Below are 6000 nucleotides of genomic sequence, written 5' to 3'. Positions count from 1 at the left end.
TATTTTTAGGGTAAATTTGTGATGTCGTACTAAACATTTTTATGCACTCGTTAACGAAATCCTAAATCCTCCTTATTGTCGTGAATTATTCATGCCAGAGCCCAATGATATAGTTGCTAATAATATAGCAAACAGTTAAATCTACCCAGCATGAATATATTTGTTTTTTTATAATACAATAAACCTACAATACTATGATATTCATACCTTCTGTATACGACGCACCCAACAGCAATTAGAATAAGGAAAAGCACACCAGCGCCAACAGCGCCACCTAAATGTAAACACAACAAGCGGTTAATCACAGCTAAAGCTTGAAGCAACAAGTACAAGTAAAGCAAATCCAAAGAAATAATTTCGCATGTTTCACTTACTGACTATCCGTAATTCAAAGTCAGATGAGGGGTCGCCATCTGTAATAGAAGGAAAATTGGCACTGGAAGAAATGCCAGGATTATCTGATATTTTAAAACCTGTTTTTATTTCTTGTTTCGTGGTTGACTCGTAACCTTGGGTTGACCAACCAGTGACTACTGTGCTTGAATTTGGAGTAGTCACTGCAGTTGAGGGATCAGGCAAATAACAAAATCCTTCTACGGCCTCAATCGTGCTTTCTCCCTCGCACGAAAATGGTTGCACCTGTGTTTGAGTTCGCATTATAATATATGGAGAATTGCTCAAATTTTATTTTTGACGATAATACATGTTGAAAATTAATGCTTCAAAAGAGTAATTCAAAATAATAAAAAATTAATTTGCATTATAAGTTTACAATAAAAGTGGCCTGCCCTAAACCGTTGGATAAAATTATGCTTGATTTTCGTTAGATCAGTTAAAATTTCATCTTAAGCTTTGCCGTTTTAACTGTGGTTCGGTTGCACAACAGTTAATTTTTGAAATTGTGACCTTTATAATAAAATTGTGTCTTTTGTAGTTAATAACATTTTCGGTTAAATAAACTCATATTACATTTTTGGGATAAATTCATATCACATTTAAAGCCCGATGCCATGCCTTGGAAAGTACAAAAATAACAAACCGTAAAGGTAATATTGACCCCTCTTCCATGACTACTAGTGTCAATTGGAACTCCACCAAACCCTTGATAATTATGTGCGGTAAGTGTATGATTGGTTTCACCGTTGACACTAGAAGCGGTGATCTATAAATAAAATTCAGATTGAAGTCAAGAGAAAATAAGGTAAATAAAGAAACATTACTTTGTACGAAGTAGCATTGTCTTGCCAAGAAGTTTCACGAAAGGCGATAACACAAGGCTGTGATGACTTAACGTAGGCGTCAGTGATTGGATCCGGTCTGCCAAATCCAGTTGTGACGTTATGAGTTGACGCAATACTGAAGTTGTTGGAATCGTGAAATATAACCTTAAAGCAAATGTGGTATTCAAATAGTTTAAATCGGAATTTACTGTAAAACTCTAAAAAATAATCAAATATATTTACTTTTACGTGGTAGTTGGTACGTTGCTCTAATCCTGATATTTTGATGCGGTCAGTTTGTAGTGACTTGCTTACATTAAACAGCTTGATATTTTTTCTTTCGATTTCAATCTGCGGATAAAACAATTCCGAGTACTATGTTACTATTTTCTTCTAAAAAGAAACAAAATACCTTTAGAGTAAGATTGAGTTTCATTTTTGTTGCCACTTTATTAAAATCGTTAGACCAGTTCACGTAAATAATTGTGGAGTTACATTTCTCCGTTGTTATCCATGTTGTCACTAAATGTTGAACAATAAATCACAACATGTTGATTGTAATCAGTTTCTACGTTGTAATTATGATGGTGGAAAGTGGTTTGTTGGTGGTGCATACTTACGATTTAATTTCACTTCACACGAGTAGTAGGCCAGTTGCCCCGAGCAGTTTCTATCTTCCAGATCTTTAATTCCATACGACAATGCTTTCTGTTTACATGTTGTTAGTGTTGTGGAAAAGTTTGCGTTTGTGCCATCATTCCAAAACCATTGGTTAGAACTTGTGTTGTATTGAGCTCCCACAAAAACGCTTCTTACTATAATAATTATATGAAACTCGTTTATTGTTATCAAAATTAACACCCTCTTAATCAGTTATAAGGATGCAACTTGAAACAATGGGCCGAACTTAAGTTTGGTCGAATAAAACTTCGCCCTCTTTGGAAGCGTAGAAAGCTGTAACATTTACAAATAGTCGTGACGCAAGTCGCTTCGAAACAAATCTAGGTCAATTTGAATTCAGCAAACAGCAAATCGCTTGTCGAGTCGTGGGTTGTAACAGTCTAGTCGGATCCAAGTCTAAACTTACACCACTCTCATCTAATTTTTTCCCGTAGAAGGTAAGCGATCAATTTTTTTTCCGGAATGGGTAAAGTCAGATACATTTATTTTGTATGTCGTTATACACAACAAAGTATATAAAAAAATATAATAGCCGTGGTTTATAGGTATTTTTCGTTAAATAATAAAGTAAAAAGTTTTCTAACACGTCTAGATATTTGTGGAGGGCTGTAAATTTTTTGTGTTATTTTTCGGATACCTGGTAAATAAAATGTTTTCTTTAATTGATCAAATCCACCGTAAGGACTATTCACATTAGTCAACCTGCTTCCACGTGGATGAACATTTCTCAAGAAGTTGTAGATTGGTTGGTGTCCTGCAGCTGGAGAGCTTCGTGCGTATAAGTGGAAGTCATCTGACCAACCTACATAAGCATATAAAGCTGTCAGAAAATCTTGAGTCTATAGACCACTTATCCTTGGTTTAACAATTTAACCTTTCCTTTAAATATGATTCACAGCTTCGTTTTTTTGTGGATTTTATAAGAAACTTTATACTGTATTACAGCGTACCGACTCTAATCCATATTAAACTGTTAAATCTGTAGGAGTTCTAAACTTTGACTAAAAGTTTCAAATAGTTTTGTTTTGGTGCATATATATTGTATATAAACTTGGGTTCAAATGCATATTATTCACACTCTGACTTAACACTCACCTTCGGAAGTTGGGCAACCGTCGGTGATTGGACCTTTATCTGATGGTTCTCCTATAGTCACCACCCTCCATCTTATGTGACCATATTGACAAAAGTAAACTGCTTCTCGCTGGGTATCATTACTGTGATGCATGTTGATTATTTGAAGTAACGATAACAATATTGGCTCATATAACAGCGGAGTATGAGATTTGAGCCGTTACATAAATTACAAGTTCAAAGAAATCACTGTTTAAATCAATCATTTTAGTTTAACCTATATTGCAATCTTAAACAAATAGCAAATCCATGTTATTATAGTTTAGGCCAGGGAGAACAGACCCTTTGCATTTATCAACATTTTCCGTCATCCCTTTATGTTAAAAAGTATACTTATAATATGCAGGTCGAAAAGGGCTAGCATACTACATTGCTCTACTAAGTGAACTACACAGGCTCAGAGTAAAAACGACCATTTCCTGCCCCACCCTGTTTGTTCACACAACCTTAATTGAACGAATTTATTCACTAAAAACGTTCATATACACAATGTGTAATCAGGCCCTGAGTGAGTGGGCTGTTAATCAGAGGTGGTGAGTACGAACCACGATGCAGGCTATATGTTTTTCTAGCTTTCTGATGTAATATATAATGCGAGCCGTTATCGTTGGCCCGACCTACTTCAGAAGGTGCTGGTCACAGAAAACCAATTGCGTATATAAACGTTTAACTTAGCTTATAACAATTACAACCAATAAATTATGTTTGATCCAATGATTCCTAAACTTTCATAGTATGTTTTTCTGCTCTCAAAATAATGAATTAAATACAAATAGCTCCAATCGTTAGCCACAAATTTTAGATTAAACAATCTAATTCAACCATCAACGGCAGCTCTACATGAATTGCCTATTTTAGCGTGGTTGATAAGCAAGTGTGCTCATTGCGGAAACCTGTAATGACGGAACTTGTTTTATTGCAATTGAAAAAATATCCTACAAATCTTGAAATCTTTTTTAATTCTGGATTTTTTTAGTTGGCCTGAAATATAATTAATAGTAATTTTATTAAATTCCCTTACGTTTTGTAGAAGTCCAAATACGAGAGTTGCCCAAGTTCGTCCGACTTTGACCAATTTCCTAGAATTGCTGAGTCATTGGAGAATTTGTAAACTATTTTTTCCTGAACTTTGCCGTAAAAGATGTAAACTCTTTGAAGATCTTAAAAAAAGTGCGCTTTAATACATTTCTTTAAGTTTTAGAAAATCAAAACTTTTAGAATTTGGAAAAACAGCTAACTGAAAGGACAAACTTGAAATGATATTTATTTCATTAGCTGTGTAGTAAACAAATATCTTCGTATTAATGTCAGTGGTATTATATTTTCACATAACTGATAAAATCAACTTAGAACGATTCGAGGTTAAGTAATGACTTGACTTATGTATGTGTATATAGTGGATTCTGTGCTTTAACTCAGGGTTTCCCAAACTTTTTTGGACCACGGACACTATTTGTAAATCTGTTTTTTCGCGGACCGCTAAACAAAGCAAAAATTAAATAAATCCCAATTTTACATATATACAAAACTGACAACATCAATGGGAGTCCGCACGTCGTTATTTATATTAAAAAGTTTAATAAAACCACTTTGAGAAAACGCCATAACCTTAATGGTTAATCTAGTTCAGTGTTTGTTAACCTATTAAAGTGGGGACGCACCTGGCGAGCGAAGCGAGCGCTATTTATTTGGGGAGTATTCCGGCATTTCTTTCAAATTTCTGGCAAGTTTGTATTACATTTCAAACATAAAAATTAAAAATGTATGTTCAATATGTTTTAATACGTTTTTCGTTTGTACGCGACGCACTTTGGCACTTGGCAGTCAGTCTTAAACAGCGCAAGAAGCGCTAATCTAGTTCAAATGGAAGCATCATAACGTAAACAAACCTCACGTATAAAGATCGTTAACGCAAAGGGCGAAAATTTGAATAGTCAAAAAGTACGAGAAATGGACTCGTGTCTAGTTTGTCAAAGAGGCTGCGGGTCGGATAAATTACATTCTCAGGCCGGATCCTAGGTTGTCGACCCCTGCTGAACAACGTATATGCGCAACTTTTTAATTTCTTGTCAAATCGCCACGGACCACCTGTGCAGTCGTCACGGACCACAGTTTGGGAAACCCTGCTTTAACTAATTTAACCTAATTGCGTTAAGAGGAAGTTGGATTGTTCCATCAACAATTTCTGTTAAGTAGAACACATCACTAAACATACATTTGTCTCACGTTTTGTTACGAATCCAGGTTATACTGTCAACTGGGGAGGTCAGACACTTAATATTTTATTCCGATATGGATAGCAGATATTCCAAATGTACCGCGATCTAATCCGATAACGAATGACGTCATAACAATCGCCAAGTTAGCAAATTTGGTCGAATGGATAAGTTCAAAGCTAATACCGTAAAGAATCATGTTCAAGGTATTGGGCTAAATTTTAGGTTTTCGTTAGGAATTCTATTTGTCGATTTGTTGATTAATATATCTCAGAAATATATGTTTCCATGATAAAACCCTACATGAGATCGCAAAACATGACTGTAATGCATAGTTCAATCTTGTGTCGGATCGGCACCAATACCACCTGACTATCGGACGGATAGTGGTAATATCTTTTTGCATAGAGTTAGGCTACGATTCGAAATTTTCGAACAACCTTGTTGTCAAATGCAGCCGATGTTTCACACCACCTTTATCGTACAAATAGACTTACCCTGGTTGTAATATTTGTTTTGAATCTCGTGATAAAGCTTATCCCTAACAGATTGGTCTTTCAAAACAGCAAGAGCTCCACCAAACAGTTTACACTTCGCTGCTGCCGTGTTCGCATCCACAAGTTCGTCAGATAAAGTGTAAATCGTATTTCCAACGTTAAATAGAGTAAAGTTGTGCGCTGTAAACAATAAATAGAAGGTCATCGCAGATTCAGACTAAAAAGCGTTAATATTTCTTAAAACAATCGTAA

The sequence above is a fragment of the Ascidiella aspersa genome, chromosome 6 (assembly GCF_963924565.1).
Source record: "Ascidiella aspersa chromosome 6, kaAscAspe10.2, whole genome shotgun sequence".
Taxonomy (NCBI): Eukaryota; Metazoa; Chordata; class Ascidiacea; order Phlebobranchia; family Ascidiidae; genus Ascidiella; species Ascidiella aspersa.
This window is presented reverse-complemented; position numbering follows the sequence as displayed.